Raw genomic sequence first — 19,542 nt, 5'->3', positions numbered from 1 at the left:
GAAACCTTTGCATTGTTTCAGCTATCTGACTATATCATGTATGTTTTGTGTGACGTTTTACATGTGATGTACTGTTTATAAATTAACAAACTGATTTGCTTTTAATTGTTTGTATTGTGTTGTATTGGACCGTAGATGCATCTCAGCTATATAGCTAATTCTGTCTCGACAGTTGTGTTGTGCATGACCCCTATTAAACAGAAACATGAGGTAATAAACCAAACTAAGCTAAGATAAAGTAAACTAAACCAAGCTAAACTAAGCTAAGTTAAACTAAACTAAATACCACAAAGCCAAGCTAAGCTAAGGTAAGCTAACATAAGCTATGCTAAACTAAATTAAATTAAACAAAACCAAACCAAACCAAGCTAACCTCAATCAAACCAAACTAAACCAAACCAAACCAAAGTTATGACAAGCTAAGATAAACTAAACTAAACTAAACTAAGATAAACTAAACTAAACAAAGTTAAGCTAAGCTAAGCTAAGCTAAGCTTAGCTAAACTACACTATGATAAGCTAAGCTAAATTAAACAAAGCTGAGCTAAACTAAACTAAACCAAGCTAAGATAAGCTAAACTAAAATATACTAAAAACACTAAACTAAACTATGCTAAGCTAAACTAAAATAAACTAAGTTTAGTTTAGTTTAGTTCAGCTTAACTAAGCTAAACTAAAGTAAACTAAACTAAACTATGCTTAGCTAAACTAAATTATGCTTAGCTAAGCTAAACCAAACTAAGATAAACTAAGCTAAACTAAGCTAAGTTTAGCTGGAAGAAGCTAAGCTAAGCTAAGCTAAACTACACTTAGCTAAGCTAAACTTAACTAAACTAAACTAAACAAAGCTTAGCTAAGCTAAGCTAAACTAAAGTAAACTAAACTATGCCTAGCTAAGCTAAACTCAAATAAACTAAAGTATGTTTAGCGAAACTAAAGTATGTTTAGCAAAACTAAACTAAAATAAACTAAATTATGATAAGCTAAGCTAAATTAAACTAAACCAAACTAAATTAAACTAAGCTAAGCCAAGCTAAACTAAACCTAACTAAACTCAACTAAACAAAGCTAAGCTAAGCTAAACTAAGCTAAACTAAAATAAACTAAAAAATTATTTTTAAATCTATGTATATTTTATTCTTTCCTTTGTGGGTTTCTACGTCACCTGCACATACAAACTGTTCTTATTTACTATTTCTGGGTTTCTTGGGACCTTGAAATTGTACTTCATGTGTTCTCCTCCACTGGTTTAGTATTGTCTTGGCATAATATTTATATATAATATAGTTTTTGTTTTTCAGAGTGCACCCATCTGATTCTAATGTTTTTTTCCTCTTTGTCTCTTCCTCTTTCAGGAGAGTCCCCTGGCAACACACACACACACACACTTACACACACACACACACACACCAAACTTTTGTCCTCCTATGACTCCCCTCCTTGTCCCCCATCCTCCCCCTGATGCACAACCTCTGGAGGTAAGGGCCTTAGCTTGTGTGAGTGTGTGTGTGTGAGTGTGTGAGCTTGTACCGTCTCTCTGTCTCTCCCCCAGCAGAAGCGGACACGCCGTCTCCCCAGCTTCCGTTTTCCTCTGCACGCCCGCTGCTGGAGTATTCACGCTTCAGGCTGTTTTCTTTGAGAGAGAGACACAGAGAGACAGACAGAGAGTATAAAAATATGCAAATGCTATTGTTGAAGCGCAGAACGAAGGGGGGGGGGCTTCTTTTACACCCCCTCACCTCCCTGCTGCCGCTGCTGCCACCATTGCCACTTCCGCCTCCATCCATCCATCCATCCATCCATCCATCCATCCACTACATGGAGAGAGGAGGAGGAGGGAGGCTTCAGGTCTGAGAGGGGGAGACAACATGGGCAGGATATTGAAAATATGCTGAAAGGCCACTATTGTCTGTTTCAGTTGAGGCCTATTCTCTGGACCCAATTGTAGAATTCAGACACACACACACACACACACACACACGTGCAGCTATTGAGATAATGAAATCCATCACACAACCCACAAGGCCAGACCTACAAATGTCTCAAAGAGAGGGAGAGACAGAGTGAAGCAGCAGCCTTCATCATGTACAGTACTGTATACTGTACATTATAATGTATGCATATGACTAAACACACTGCTCTGACAGCACTGCATGCTAACAGTCTTAGCAATTAATGTTACGTGAATTGAAATGATGGATAAGAGAAAAACAGAAGGGACAAACTGGCTGGTTAGACATCGGCTCAGATTTAAGGTGAGGTTATGTGACATCATCACTCCACATCCTAATAACATAGATGTAAGATCATCAGAGTATTATCACCAAGGGACAGTTCACTTCCAAACTAAGAATACATTTTTTTTAATCTTACCTGTAGTGCTATGTATCAGTCTACATTGTTTTGGTGTGAATTGCTGAGTGTTGCAGATATTGGCTGTGGAGATGTCTGCCCCCTCTCCAATATATTGTACCAAATCTTCGACTTGTGGTGCTCAAAGCACCAAAAACGTACATTTGAAAACTCAACAGTAATGTCTCTTTCCAGAAATTATTACCTGGTTACTCAAGATAATCCACAGAGCTTGTTGTGAGCAGTTTGATGTATGAACTACTTCTTTTTAACGTACTATACCTGCCAACTGTATCACTGTGCAGACCACACATTCTCACTCCCAACAACATCTAACTATGACGCTCTGGGTACCAGTTTCACATCCCTTTTGGACACTCCGATACTCATCATGCATTGTGTCTTTTCAGAATAAACCTCCATTTTACAAATAAATTCTTTGTCTTTTTTTATTTTCATTTAACCCCTTTTTTTAACCAGTTAAGTCTCGTTGAGATCAGCAGCCTCTTTTACAAGGGAGACCTGGCCAAGACAGCAGCACACAAAAAAGTTACAGCCAAACAACCACACAATAAAAAACACAAAAGATATACATTATCATGCAGAAATGTTAGAACACATACGCACAATGACAAACTCTTTTAAAGTAAACTCAAAATGTAGGTGAAAAACGTTGTTTTTGGTTTATTTCCTTAGGTATTGGGCAACAAAAACACAAGGGTAGGCCTAGAAAAAAACAAAAACAAACGTTTTTCTTAAAATAAGAATGTTTGTCACTAATCTAATATAATGTGACATGCTACACATACTAGCCCACTACGTTGTTTTTAAAATAACTATTGACTTTTGGGTTCACATGGGACACAAACAGAGGTCTCCTGAGTAGAAGTTCAGAGTTAGTTTGACCCATCCATGCCCCCTCCCTCCTGCCCTATGTGGACTTTTGCCCTCTTTATACGATGGCAGTTGCCTTGGTAGGTCACTTTCTGATGCCACTGACCAAGTGTCTGTATTTGACAGGTTGGGAGTGAGACTGGGTTGGCAAAGAAGGAAGTGTGCATCTACTCATAAATGAGAGGCTCGTGCTCATGACAGTGCAAGATGTAAACATTAACGGCATCCTCCTTGGCTGAGCTGTAATGCTACCTATTTCAGTGGTTCTAGGTGAGCTAGCAGTAGATGCACGCTTCCTTCTGATCTGTGATACACTTGGGTGTTGTAGCTTAATAGACAGAAAATAGTTCCTCCATAAAACTGCTAACAATAAGGTCTGTGGATTATCTTGAGTAACCAGGTCATGATTTCTGCAAAGAGACATTGCTGTTGAGTTTGTATTTTTTGCCATCTAGTTCCATTATTTTGGAGATAAGGCAGACATCTTTACGGCTGATATCTCCAACACTTGGCAACTCACACCAAAACAATCTAGACTAATAAATAGCACTACAGGTAAGAGGAAAAGTTTTGGTTTTGGGTGAACTGTCCCTTTAAGTATCAAAAGTTAATAGTGTATTGTTACTAATGCTCGAACAAGTGAGCAGCATTCTATTGTTGTAACACGTATATGTAGCAAATTTATATACTTTAAGGTAGTTTAATTTCTGATGACCTCTTATGGCATTTTATGGCAGAATAGCAAACTGTTGCAATCGACACAGTTCTGAACATAAACTCTTGGCAGAAGCAACAAAACCATTTTTAAATCAATACTTTGTGACAAATTATAGATTTCTTTAGCCACACAAAAATGTACCATGATTGGATAAATTAAATAAACCCTGAAAAGCTAATGCAGGACCCCGACACAAAGGTTTATAATATATATCCCAACTGGTCCAGCCACGGGGTCCAGATTTCTCCTTAGTCATTAGTTCAAGGTCCACACAGTTTAATACATTCGGCATCATACTTGTGTTTGGCCATGTCATCAAACTAGTTTGCTGTCTCTGTCAAGTAGCTGTCTGTGAGTCGCTCATTCTACAGCAGGAAATGGCACTGTCAAAAATTCACTGTACTTAAAAATAAAATGTGTTTTTTACAAAGTCGACATGTTTGCAAGTCATTCAGAATGGACCCATGACCCACTTTTGGACCACAATCCTCCAGTTGGGAACCACTGCTCTAGCACTGTCCCTGAGTAAATGTACTTAGTTGTTGTCCACCACTGGCTGAGACAGAGGTGGGATGCAGTGGACACATCCCCCTCAATATATAGAATATGTGCAGAAGCGTGTTGCTACTATGCCAGAAGAAAACAAACATACAAAAAAAAAAAAAATCAGTATCAGGTAAAGACGTGAAGATTATGTTATCGCAAGATATTTCACATTAAAACAAATATTTTCACATTGTCACATGAAGCCTTTCTTGTAAAACCCCCCCCACGATTTTCTTGTTAAAACAATATTCTACTTATCTTGTTACATGAAACGTTTCGCATAACTTTATAATGCAATCACTTATTGTTACATAATAAGTAAATATGTGAAAATTGATCATATTATATGAAACATTTCAGATTATAACATGACAAGTGATAATGTTATTACGTGAAACATTTCACGTTACTCCATGATAACTGATAGTTATTACATGAAACATTTCATGTTATTCAGTGATAAGTGATAATGTTATTATGTGAAACATTTCAGATTATTCCGTGATAAGTGATAATGTTATTACGTGAAACATTTCTCGTTATTACGTTATAAGTGATCATGTTATTATGTGAAAATTTCACGTTATTACGTCATAAATGATAATGTTATTACATGAAACATTTCACGGTATTACGTCATAACTGATAATGTTATTACTTGAAATATGTCAAAACAAGATAACTTTATTTTTTAAGTTTTACAAGAACATTTCTTGTTATAATGTGAAAATATCTCATAACTTAAAACTTTTCATGTTATTACCTGTTACTGATCATTTTTTTTCTGGCGGCGATACACTTCCATATCCCCCCAATAAATACATGAAAGTAACATTTAATTTAACAAAATTGAAGACATTTCCGCCATAAAGTGATGCAGAAAATGCAGAAATTGATGCATAAAAATTCACCAGAATGTAGGAGATTAAGTGTTTGATACTCAAAAAGTTTCTGGAGGACCCCCAAAACCCAACCTTTCATATGTGCCCCTCCCGATATTAAAATGTTACCTACACCCACGGGCTGAGAGGAAGTCTAATCAGCTAAATCAATTTATATCATCTGTGTTCACATTAGAGAAGTGATATATTTGCAGAAAATACACACACAGAAAAGTAAAAAGACAGGGAAATCACACACACATACAGTGGAAACTATAGAGACAGAAACACACACACACACACACACACACACACACACTCTCAGAGAGAATAAGAGTGTAGCTCTGTGATAGTGGGAAGCCCATTTGTAAAGCCCTCACGCTCTCTGGAAGACTTTTTGAAGTGATTATGAAGACAGTTCAGATCAAAGGATTTGACAAGTCTGAGTGCGCGCCAAATATGAGGCCGGGTAATCACACTCAAGCCCCTCCATACAAGATGGCAGTGGTCCCCCCAGCTGCTTTGCAAATGTAATGTGACACTTACGGATAAACAGATTATCAAGGAATGGAGGGGTGGGGTTTGGGTGAAGGGACCAAAAAAGAAAAAAAAAATCTCCACAACTTGTAGAAATTAGAGGGGGAGATATAGTTTATTTAATGAACTCTGGGGATGGGCAGTGTCAGAGAAACGATGATTAATTCTCCACCGCTGATACAGGTCTAAACGATATAATTTGGGAATATTAGTGGGAACATTAGATGATGAAGCAGTATTTCTCGTGGTGGTGTGGGAGACTCGGGGCTCGGGAGACTGTGTTTTTTTCTTCCTTTCTCTTTTCCTTCACTAGTTATTATAGATTAATCCATAATCCTCACCACCTAAAGACATTTTTGTCAGTGAAGCTCAGGGATAGAGCTGGTAGATTTTTTTTTTTGAATATATCTCCGCTTGTGCTCATTTCCCCTCAGCATGATGTCACATTGTCACGTCTCCTACTGAAAATACTCTATCGCCAGCTCCTCTCAGATATACTATTTCATAAGGTATTTTGGCTGAGCTGAGGTGGGACAGTTTATGTAACTGGGAATTTTCTACATCATGTACAATTTTTTAAAAACCTAATGCCATGTAAACTGTGATGTTCAGTGCTCTTAGTAAGACAAAAATGCTCCTAATGTGCTGATATGGATAATTTTTAGTGTTTTTATGAATGAATTCAAGCTGTATATGGTATAAATACATCATTGTCAAGGACATAACAGACTTATTTAACACACTGTACTGTATTATTTAAAGGAATTTCTTGTGCATTAAGTGTGTCAAGGTTTTTAACGCCAAACTCCACTGAGAAAAGTGACATTTTTAATTTGCTTTATTCTCTGTCTGTGCAATATTTCAGGACTCTAGAATACAACACTCTGAATAAAGTGAAAATATCTTTTGCAACAGACGTTGCAGAACAGTTTGACGTATTACATGCCATCACTATCCAATGAAAACAATGCATCTGCAAATGTGATGAATTGAATTCTTCAAATAAATTCTCACAATATGCTGATATGAATTTCAATGTTTTTTATGGATGAATTCAAGTTGGCACAAATTTATCGATGTCAAGTTTGCAACTGTGTCATCATGTTAAATAACATACTTGTACTGTAATTCAAGTAATGTCTTGTGCCTGAAATGTGTAGAGGTTTTTAATTCCAAACTCTGTTGAGAAAAGTAGCATTTTTACAGCTGTTTTGCTTTGTCTGTCTCTACAGCATTTTAAGACCAAACTTTGACTGAAATAAAAGTGGTCTTTCATGCAGCACGTTGCATAATAATTTGACATATTGCATGTCATCGCTGTCCAGTGAAAACCATGCATCTCGAAATTTGGTGATTCTAAATTAATGTGCAGATTTTTAGTGTTTTTAAGAAGGGATTTAAGTAAGCATGATGTCAAGATAAATGTCAAGTTTTGCAACCGTTGTAACCTTAAATAACACACTTGTACTGTAATTCTTGTGTCTGAGGTGTAGAAGTTTTTAATTCCAAACTCCATTGAGAAAAGTAGTTGATCTGTCTGTCTGTGTAGCATTTGAACACTCTAGAACACCAAACTCTGAATAAAATAAAAGTGGTCTCTTGTGCGGCCGGAGTTGCAACTGTTTCACATATTACATGTCATCACTGTCTAGAAAAAAATATGCATCCGCAAATGTGTTGATTTTGACTTCTTCAAATAAATTCTCATAAAGTGCCAACACAAATTAGTTAAAGTGTTTTAACGGATGAATTCAAATTGGCATGAATACTTCAAGTTCAGGTTTGCAACTGTGTCATCATGTTAAATAACATACTTGTACTGTAATTCAAGGAATGTCTTGTGCCTGAAATGTGTAGTGGTACATAATTCCAAACTCCACTGAGAAAAGTAGCATTTTTACAGCTGTCTTGTGCAGTCTGTACCGCATTTAGGACTCTAGAACACCAAATTTTGATCAAAAGAAAAGTGCTCTCTGGTGCAGCAGATGTTGCAAAACAATCTGACATATTACATGTCATCACTGTCCAGTAAAAAGCTAAGCATCTGCAAATTTGGTGATTTTGAATTCGATAATAAATAAGTTCTCACAATAAGCTGATACTAATGAGTTTTTGTGTGTTTTTTTTTTAAAGAATGAATTCAAGTTGGGAAGAATGCAGCAATGTCAAGGTATACTGTGTCATAATCTCAAATAACACACTTGTACTGAGGTATTTTACTCCAAACCGTGTTGAGAAAAGTAGCATTTTTATTTCTTTTTTGTTCTGTCTGTCTGTACGGCACTTAAGGACTCTAGAACACCTGACTTTAATTAAAATAAAAGTGGTCTCTTGTGCGGCAGATGTTGCAAAACAATTTGACATATTACATGTTGTTGCTGTCCAGTGAAAACCATGCATCTGCAAATCTGGTGATTATGAATTCTTCAGATAAATTGAAGGAGTGTGGGGTAGTATTTCTTCATCAGTTGATGATACATCATTTGACTTTATGAAAAATGCTTGGTCACAAAAAAACAAAAACAAAACAAAAGTTGATGTCATGGAGATACAAGGTTTTCCTAGGACAGTGACAATGCAATTTCTTGACTCTGTCCTCAGAAAAGCAATGCACTTTTAAATAAATGTCACTGATCTGACTGTAAAACAAATACTGTGTGTTCACAGCTTTTTACTTCATCGAGATCTGCACACGCAGTCTGTTTCTGTGCATGGACTACTTCTTTGCTTTAATGCAATCAACAGCACAATAAAAACACAACAAGAGAAGCTTTGCTCCGTGTCTGTTTTGTCCTCTAAGTGTCTCTACATTTACCTCCTTACATTAAAAACAAAGTCCTTTCCTTTCATTGTGTGAGGTGATAAAAGTGGTCCTGAAGTGGCTCACTCAGAGTCACCGAGTGTCCATTTGTCCAGTCAGAAGAGGGTGTGCTTCTTTCTTTCTTTCTTTCTTTCTGTATGTGTGTGTGTTCTGAATGACCCTTGTGGGGTGGGGGACAAACGTCTCTTTGAGGGTGCATGGACAGATGGATGAACGGGGCGACTCAGCGACAGACACAGAGGACTGAGGCTCCAGTGTAGCTGCGCCACGTGGCCTCAATTCCCTTTCATCTCTACAACTCGTCCACTTCCTGTCCCCACACTCGCACAAACACACCAAACCATGATGCAGCACACGGCAACGGATACACGGATGGGTTTAAGTAAAGGTATTTTTGAGGGAACAAGATCAGGCCGTTTCCCAATGACAACTCCTTTCAAACAACTCCTGGCCTTATTTGTATATAAATATTTTTTGGTTTTTGCAAATACAGATGCCAAAAGCTGACAAGAGCACAGAGACAGAGAGGCAGGAGTACAAAATGTGTGGCTGAGAAAAAGAAACCCCATGGAGCTGATAAAAATATCTCACCCCAAAAGAGAAAAGAGGGAGAAAAAAACAAGTTCACCAGCAGAGACACAGGTGAATTTGTCACAGAAACAAAATAGTGCCAAAAACTGATATGGAGTGGCATCGTAGAATTTGTCTCTGTGTAGAGAATGGAAGAAACCTTCAATAATTATTAAAAAAACACCTTTGAGTTCTTATTGTGCCACAAAAACAACAGAATATTTGCCACCACATTGGACATAATTCTTTCTTTTCCATTTTTAATACCAAACTGCAGTGGCAGATCTTTGTATAGGCAACATAAGAAGTCGCCAAAATTGACATTTTGAAACTAAGACTAGGGGCGGCTGTGGCTCAGAGGTAGAGCGGGTTATCCACCAATCAAAAGATCAGCGGTTTGATCCCGGGCTCCTCCAGGCTGCATGTCGAAGTATCCTTATGCAAGATACGGAACCCCAAATTGCTCCCGATGGCTGTTCCATTGGTGTGTGAGTGTGTTAAAAACTGAGTAGCAGGTGGCACCTTGCATGGTAGCCTCGGCCACCAGTGTATGAATGTGTGTGTGAATGGGTGAACGTGACTCGTAGTGTAAAAAGCGCTTTGAGTGGTCACTAGATGGCTAGAAAGGCGCTATACAAATGCAGGTCCATTTACCTTGGCATTGTATGCCTCCCCAAACCAGTCAAGCTGCAGTCTGTCTGTTCAAACTCATATGTCGCCATGACAGCAGACAATGTTTCAAATATGGATTTTGCTGCAAGAAACTACAGATTCTAAAACATGGATGTTTCACACACAGAAGATCTATACAATCAGCACAGTTTTAAAGTGGACACCCAAGATTAGTGTTGCCTATTCAGTATCTGACTAAATGTCTCCCCTTCTGTTTCTGAGTTATGTTTTTGCAGACCATTGTGATGTCACAATGAAGTTGACCTTTGACCTTTTGGAAATAAAATGTCATCACTTCATAATTTTATCCTATCAGACATTTGTGGGAAATTTTGTCATAATTATCTTATGAATTCTTGAGTTATGGTTAAAAACATATTTTGTGATGTCACAGTGACCTTGAACCACTAAAATCTAATCAGTTCATCATTGAGTCCAAGTGGATGTTTGTGCCACATTTGGAGAAATCCCCTCAAGGTGTTGTTCATTGTTTTTCATATTGTGTTCACAAAAATGGGATGGACACATGTCACAGTGACCTTGACCCATGACCACCAAATTCTAGTCTGTTCATCGCTGAGTCCAAGTGAATGTATTTGCCAAATTTAGGGAAATTCCCTCAAGGAACTGTTGAGATATTGCATTCACAAGAATGGGATAGACAGGTCACAATGACCTTGACCACCAATATCTAATCAGTTCGTCATTGAGTCCAAGTGGACACTTACACCAAATTTGGCAACATTTTCTAACAGCGTTCTTAAGATAGGATGTTCATGAGAATGGGATGGATACAGGTCATAATGGCCTTGACCTCTGACCACCAAATCTAATCAGTTTATTGTTGCATCCAAGTGGACGTTTGTGCCAAATTGAGAGAAATTTCCTTATGATGTTCTTTAGATATGGTGTTGATGACCATGGGATGGACACAGGTCACAGTGACCTTGACCTCTGACCACATTTGTGCCAATGGCTCAGTTTCCTTTCAGCGATCTTTATATATGGCATTTAAGAGAATGGGATGGACGCAGGTCACATTGACCTTTGACCACTAAATTCTAATCAGTTTCTTGTTGAGTCCAAGTGGACATTTGTGCCAAATTTGGTTAAATTTCCTTATCACATTCTTTAGATATGGCATTCATGAGAATGAGATGGATGCAGGTCATAGTGACCTTGACCTTTGACCACCAAATTGTAATAACTTCATCGTTGGGTCCAAGTGGACATTTGTGCCTTTGGATGGATAGACCCAAAAACACAATGCTGAAGAAGACAAATGTGCCAATCTATAAATATCATATTCTCTTATTGTTTGTTATTTACTTTTCATTGTCTCTTAGCTGAGTGGTTTGTGTCCATTTCTCATTAGCTCTTGCTCTTGTCAGTGGTAAATACAGTAAATATGAAACAATTATTATCTTATTTTATTTTTTGGGGGGTGAGAGTGGGGTGGGTGTCTGGCCTACAGTGTTGAATGTGCTATGTACAGCACTGCAACACTGTAACTGTCCCACCAATAAATCAATAAAATTTTATTAGTGGCTGTAAATGCACATGACAATCCACATATTTCTAAATTAAATGGACTTGCAGCACAGCTAAGACTTCCTCTTCCCCTCCGGTTCGATGTGTCAACAAGAGATGTCAATTTGATTGGTCAGTACTGAGGGTAGACAGCTATTGATTGGATGGTCATTAGGGGAGAGCGGCCCCGGCGGGAGTATTGGGGGCTGACACCGTTAACACCAAGCTCCGCTGTGTCGACCGCTCTTTAACGAACGGCCATCAACCGACCAGGACCCCGGCCATTGACCCACCAGCTCCCCGCAATCCCTTACTGGCAGGCTGGAGTGTGAGTAAAGGGCTGTGGTGTGTGGTAGTATTGATCTCTGGATGAGACACTGGGGCCGCTGAGGCAAACTGTATCGAAGACAAGTTTACAATCTGAGTGAGAGTGATTTTTAGCTCTGAGAGTCAAGCTGTGTGTGTGCAAGTTTTGTCAAATGAACCCAAATAACAAAAATACAAAAGGAACACATTGAAACAGGCACTTCCTGAACCCTTTGATATCATTACAAGATGTTTTTTGGTCCTCGAGTGTATTTTCACACCACTCCGACACTCTGACTCCATTTGTTTGGAATCTACAAAGATTTAAGGAAATAAAACACTTCCCCAAAATATGCTGCAGCAACTGTTGTGCTATGTGCAACCAACTGGAACGAGCAGAGATAACATTTGGCCAGATTTTTCCTGCAGAGAGCTGAAGGAAATTCCTTCTCGCACAGATTATAAACAGGGAACAACTGGAGAGATTTATGAAAATTGATTCCTGTTATTAACATAATTATGAGCCTGACAAATGTCCATCAGTAGGTGGATGTTTTACATGTAGTAATGGAGGCTTGAGAGGACCTGTTTGTGCTACATTGAACTAAAACCTTTACATAAAATTTCATTAGTCAGGATGTGACAAACACGCTTCCTGCAAACATCCCTCCCTGCATAGGGGTAGATTTCGGGGGGATTGAAGGGGCATGTCCCCCTTATTATTTAGAACGTGCATTTCCCCCCGACAATAAAAACATCAAAGTAGTAGAAGACTTTTATTGTGGCAAAATTAAGGACATTTTTACTATAAATTGATGCAGAAAAGGCGCAACATAGTGCAGCAAAAATAACCAGAAGGCAGGAAATTAAGTGTTCAATGTTCATGGACTTTCCACGTCCAGATATGACGTGCAAGGTACCCTGGGTGCGTTGGTTGTTCATGTTCTGGAATGCAGTGTCAAGTTCTGCCTGATACATACATTGTCTGTTTTTAAAATACACTTCTGTTTTCACAGGAAATTTACCATTTACATACAGTCTCTTTCAAAATAAAAGCACTACGTCAGTCCAACATTTAGCGCACGTGGTTGGGTCTTGGATAAAAGAACAGGGTTTGGCTTTATAATCTTATGGGGCGCAAACACCACTCTCCTGGGTGAAAGTCGGTGTTAGTTGGACCCATCCACCACTCCTGCCGCCCACCCTATTCAGACTTTCGCTGTCTTAACTTGCATTCTTGTCCCTGATTCCGCGGAGCCGCGCATCACACCGACGTTAATGGATGGCTTTTTTCGTCGGTGTCTGCTGCCGCAAGTCACTGCCCTGGCATTTCAACAACTTCGGAGTGAGACTGGGTTGCCCTTTAATGTGTCCTCCTCCAATGTTGAAACAAAAGCCAATTTCATACAGAAATAGTGCTACAGGGCCTCTCCGAAACTTTTGACTCTGCCCTCTGGTGCAATTTTTTGGATGCATCATTAATGATGCATGGGAGTATGGGGGCAGTGATGTTTATAATGTTTGAAAAGGATGTATCTATTTTAGTACATAACACCATTGGCCTCTAGTGCGACATGTAACATACGTATTGGGCAGCATTTTCGAAACAAAAACAATGGCGCAACATGGTAATAAAAATAATTTACTGTCCCTGTTAAATGGTGGCTGATCTCATCCTCTGTTTGGAGCGTAAGAAGCTCATGGACCTTATCGTCTCCCCAATTTGTACACACTTTTGGTTGCTAGTCTTTTTGAGTTGGCTGCTAACTGCTTCTAGCTGCTGCTAGCTGCTTTTTAAATCTCCTGATGGTGGGTTGCACATAAAACACCATCAAATTGTCACACCCATTCCATCCAGGGTCCCATCCTGTATGCTGTCCCATTTACACAGACGTCGATTTGGCACTGTTACTACCTCAGCTGCTGGCTTAAAGGCGAGACAACTCCATCCCGCCATTCCACAACTGTATCTTTGTAGAAACAATGGTGACGCAGAATAATGGCACAACAATCCTGTCTTGATAAGGCAGAGTAAAAGTAGCTAATACCTACACCCTTGCCTCCCTGCAAGTAGCAGAGGATGGTTTACCTGGTAGTAGTAGTAGTCAATTGCAACTACCATTTTTCACTAAATTAAAAAGATTCTTTTTTCGACCTCTCATGTAAGTGTAAAGGTATAGTATGCAGGAATTTGGGTTATTGTTTCCAAACACACTCACCAGCGAAAGTGAAAGTGAACCCTAAATTCACACGTGTTGGTGTTTTGCCTTGCTATATTTATATTAAGTGTCTCTTGGATGCGTGCTACTTACAGTCTGACACCTGGTCGCTGTGGGGGTACATGCCCATAAACGTTCCGAGCACAGAAAATAAATGGAAATCACACACTTGCAGTGGGTCAAAAGTAATGACTGAGAGGGTTTGTTTCTATAGAAGTCTATACATTGTTTTTTTGGGGAAAATCCTGCCTAGTGTTTCTATAATATTTTCTCACATCTTTTTGTCAAAGTGCTGTGACTTCTAACAATCCCAGCAGGCATTCTGAGGTTGAACAGATGTTTTGTGATGGCTTGTTAGAAACTTTATGAACCTGTAGCTGCTCCCTGCACTTTATTTCAAAATCAGGACATGAACAGACCAATTTTCAAAAACCCCATATTTTTGGATCCTCCATCCTACAAATTTCCTTCCCCAGTGAACGATTTCATGATCTGTATGGCATGCAGCATTAGCTAAACGCTTAAAATGTAAGTCAGTGCTGTGTATCTCAGGTATTTGACCATTTGGCTGATCAGACATCTTCATAGTGAGAGTTGGCAGAGGTACAAGTCAACAAAAGCGGACTGGTTCGGCACTGCCGTGCCTTCTGGGGTGTGTGTGTGGAAAGGGGGGGAAAAGATGCAAGCTTGTGTGTGTGTTCCTGTGAAAAAACACGCTTTCAGTGTGTGACAGCTCTAGCCCGCTTTGGCACAACTTCCTCATTGAAATATCATTAGCTGTACTTATCAGATTAGTTTGAGAAAGGGATTAACATGATTGTGATACTTGCTGCCTGTATGCTGGTTTATTCAGCAGCTCAAAGTAAAAAAAAAAATAAAAAAAAAAAATGTTTTTTGATATTTTTTGATCCCGGGAAACATGATGCAGTGATACCTTGAAAAGAACAAGTCTATTTTTAATTAAATCTGGTGAGTCTGGTAAGTAATGGCGATCACAAAGTGAACTGTCAGAGATGAGGAAATATTTCATGACATCGGGGGAAGTGAGGGACGAAAATAGCAAATAACCACGCAATGAAGACAGCCGCGGATGTGTGTGTGTGTGTGTGTGTGTGTGTGTGTGCAGCAAGTGTGTCAGTTTGAGTGTGTGAGGGAGAGAGTGGCAGGCTGTGATCAGAAAGTGAATGAGCCATTTCGCTGGCTGCAGTTCTCTCTTCTCCCTCTCTGTCTCTCGGAGGGGAAGCCCGAGCTGTGGACAGCAGTGGAAATGAGCTCGGCCGTGCAGTAAGTGTGGCGACCTCGTGGCTAACCCCATACTGTTTCCACCGCTCTCCCCACTAAATGATGCCTACTGTATCCTGCCCAGGAGGAGGAGGAGGAGGATAAGGAGGAGGGGGAGGATGTAGCCCAAAGTCCCCCAGCCCCTAGTTTGCTCTCATCAGCCAATCTGAAGCAAAGACGTGCTAATTCCATCTACAAGGGACATTTTGACTGCTCATTTGTGATAAAAGTACTCCTACCTTCTACTTAATGAACACTTCATCTCTCAAGTGACCATTTGTACATCATTTTCTCATGACATATTACACTGAATTCATAAAGAAAACTTTGTCTTTCTTGCATGCCTCAGCAGTACACAAAGAATCCAAAACCAGAGAAAATTCTTGGTGAATTGAAGTCAGAGGGGTCCACGTTTTACAACAGCGAAACTATATAAAAACATCTGTTTACAAACTCTGATGCAGCTCAGTATAATCCAAGTCTCATTTATCCAGTCGTATGATCGGTACTTTCCAAACAAACAGCCCTTGACAGGGAAATGCCCTCATCAAAGCCAAACTCCATTGACAAAAACAGTAATTTTACATTGCTGAAAGCAGGAGCTGCTAGTTTGTTTGTTTCATTGTGTGACTTCGGTGTTCAGGTCGATTCATCAAAATAAATAATGAAGAAATACTTTGTCTTGCATTAACTTTTTAGCGAAGCACAACAGGTGATCACAAAAAAAAACAAACCTGCAGAAGCTACTTTTCTGTCTGTAATTAACTACGGTGACATATTGCATGTTGTATACAACCTCAGCCATTCTACGTAGCCTTGATTCGAGCCCGATCTCGCTTTGAAGTTGTCGAAATCCGGTACTTGGGCAATGACTTGTGGCATCAGAAACCAACGAAAAAAAAGGTGTCCTGTAATGTCGGCATGATATGCAGCCGGTTGCCGTTATAGTTTAATGGTGCCCAGTGGCGTCATGGGGACAACGACGAAAGTTAAGGTGTCAAAAGTCCGAGTGGGGCAGGTAGGAGGGGTGGTGGATGGATCCAACAAACCACGACTTTCACCTGAGAGAGCAGTGTTCGCGTCCTGTAAGATTCTAAAGCCAAACCCTGTTCTTTTTTCCTGGACCCAACCACGTGCTTGTGTTGCCTAAACCCAAAAACGTGTTTGTGTTAAAATAAAAAGACAAACAACAACAAAATCACACATTGTCTGTGTTTTTGTATGTATCTTATATGGACTTGAGTCTGGAATAAAGTTTATCATAACGCTGTACAATATAAACATAAAGCAGAATAAAATAATAACATGCAATGTAGGGGCAGAATCTGACATCTCCTGTTATTAGTTGATATCAGGGACTGTGATGACTAGCAGCTTATTACTGACAGCATGTCAGACTATTTCTCTGTGTTTGCTACACTGTGTTTGTTTATGAAAAGATAAATCACTTTTCTATAATACATCAATGATATGTCAATGGAATAAATTACTTATTGACCTATTCATACTTCAAAAACAGCATCAATAAGTGATTAACATAGGGGGGATCAAAATAAAATAAATAAATAAAATAAAAATCAACCAGCCACCCTCCTCCCCTGACAAGTAAAGAACAGTCCCTTCATAAGTAAAGAACAGTCCCTAAAGTGCGGTGAGGTTTGTGGAAATGTGAACGGCTCGTTTCTCCTCTGATACATCACATATCTGTGTGCTGGTGCTGCCACAGCTCGGCTGTTCAGGTATTTTTGGGCAGTCATGACACCAACGAAGACTTCTTGGACCTGGAACCAGGCTTCGCGGTTGCCGGTAAGCTGTTATCTTGCGCCGCGGAGCACTATGGCCTCCTTATTTGACAGGAATATGTATTTCTGTCTGTGTCTGTGACCCCCCGTTCAACCCACAACCGGTAGGATTCGCCTTTAGTTTCTGCTGCGGCTTGGCTGCTCCCTGGTTTATCCAACCAGTATTAGCTTCTGTTCCTCAGCTCCACCGGTCAAGCTGGCGCTGATGTTTACATCCATTATCGTTGTCAGTAATGCCTGCTATGGAGCACGCCGCCGGTTCTCGCGTTGTTTTAGAGATGCAAACTGTTAAAGCCAGTCAACCGATTGCTAGTCTCACGATACCCGATACCATGCTTCTCTACGTATTATTATAAATGCAAAGTCACTTACCCATCACTGTATTCTTTATCATGTTGATAAAACACTTATAATATCGTGTCAGTAATCAATAGCCTTTTAAATCATTTCTTTTTTTTCTCGTTCATGCTTTGTCTCCCTCCCCCAGTGATGTCTGGTTGCCTTTTCACTATCCATTAAGTGTAATTACAGTTTTTGTACAATTTTGATATAGTTAAGGTCTCTCCACGTTCCTAGGCTTGAATTGTAAGTGTAATATATTTATCAAAAAAAAGAGGGAAAAAAAGGATAAACAAAGTTAAAGACAAATTGGACTGACAGCATTTTTTTTTCTAATTTTCTTTTGACATCGCAATAATATTGCAGTTAAAAAGAGAATTATTGGCTTCTGGGGGAGGCTGATAGAGGGTAAAGAAACCAAACTCAGTCGAATAATGTACAACTATTTGCTAGGTGCTTTTTTGAAGAATGTGCTTCCTTTGTTTAAGTAACATTGGTTGTACTTTAGCCACATCATGTGCCATTGTGTTGTTATTATACGTAATGTTTGTACTCCATACCATGTGACATGGTCATGAGTCAAATAAAAGAAATGAAATGACAATAGAAATCTGATATGATGCTAGCCCTAATTAGCATCAAAAGATACTTAAAGTACCAAAAGTAACAGTAATAATATGCAAGTCCATTTCAGGATAATATATATCATAACACTGGATATATATTATTAATGCATTTAGTGTTGCATCTGGTAAAGGTGGGGCTTTTTTCAACTAAGATACACTGCTAGCTTGTCAATGTCCATTTTTATCTTAACCTATAATAATACATCATATATCAAATATTTAGCACGATTAATTTGATTCTGCATTGTAACTTATTAAATAAATAGAGTTAAGTAAAAATATGTTTGCCTCTTAACTATATATATTTAGTGGAGTAGAAGTATAAATTAGAAGAAAATGGAAATACTCAATTAAAGTCCAATTACCTCAAAATTATACATGAGAAAATGTACTTCGTGACTTTCCACCATCTGATATATTATGGATGTATTTTAAACTTCAAGAATTAATGGTGCCTTTGAAGTACACAAGTTTTTACTGGCTTTAGAATAGTATGTTAGGAATATATTTTTTCTGATTGGTGTTAACTCTTGACTTTTGGGAACAGTGTGTGCATTAAAATAATTAGGATCAAAGGTCAACTTGCTAACTTGTTAGAGCTTTCAGCAGCATCTCTGGTGTTACTCAGAGATCAGAGTTTTGACACCACTGACCATCCTTGGACCGAGACAGGATTTAAAGTCTTTCAGCTATCTATGAACAGCCGCTATCATCTGACCAATGTCACACACCTGGGGTAACTTCAACTGCTGAAGATCACTTTAAAGTAAAAGAAAAGCTAGTAAGTAAGTAAGTAAGTGGACCTTTTAGCATGGATAATTTACACACACTCACACATATACATATATATATCTATCTATCTATCTATCTCTCTCTCTATATATATATATATATATATATATATACACACACATATATGTGTGTGTGTTTTGTCTGCTTGTGTTTTGCAGCCATATGACATTTAAACTGAATGGGATGTTAGAAACTAAGATGTTCTTCTATATCACTGTGCATTACATTAAATGGAAAATATTCTCTTAGTCTTGTACATCATTTCACAAACATACCCAAATTCAGCTTATTATACTGCATTTTGTATCTTTGAAAACTTTGGGATGTTAAATTTGAAAATAAAAGTTGTGTGGGTTTGAATAATGTCTTCATGTATGAGTTTTTCATGATTAATGATCCAACTTAGTAAATAGCCTTCGGGCTTTGGAACACTGACAAATCAAAATGTCAATAAAAATATACCAAAATATACAGTCTTATTCAACTGGAAACATTTTTAGCTGTCGGTCTTTTATTTTACTGAGTTAAACTATCACATGGCTACAAGCATGGGCCAACTTCCTGCTGTTGTAAGTCTCTTATTTTAAGGTCAGCACCTCAACAAGCCACAAGAACACATTTCACTTCTGCAAAAAACTGTTCATCATTACAATGGG

At 38.7% G+C, this 19,542-nt stretch overlaps 1 long non-coding RNA gene across 1 annotated transcript in view; it reads left to right on the top strand.

The window, feature by feature from the left end:
* LOC144461884 (uncharacterized) overlaps window positions 1-8,697 on the top strand; it is a 29,215-nt gene extending 20,518 nt beyond the window's left edge. The window contains exon 2 of the long non-coding RNA XR_013490470.1: window positions 1,356-8,697. This is a non-coding gene — a long non-coding RNA (uncharacterized LOC144461884). The remainder of the gene's footprint in view (window positions 1-1,355) is intronic.
* The last annotated feature ends 10,845 nt before the right edge of the window (window positions 8,698-19,542 follow it).

This window comes from Epinephelus lanceolatus, chromosome 24, assembly GCF_041903045.1.
Source record: "Epinephelus lanceolatus isolate andai-2023 chromosome 24, ASM4190304v1, whole genome shotgun sequence".
Classification (NCBI taxonomy): domain Eukaryota; kingdom Metazoa; phylum Chordata; class Actinopteri; order Perciformes; family Serranidae; genus Epinephelus; species Epinephelus lanceolatus.
The sequence above is the reverse complement of the archived record's forward strand: the minus strand, read 5'-3'. Positions and strand labels throughout refer to the sequence as shown.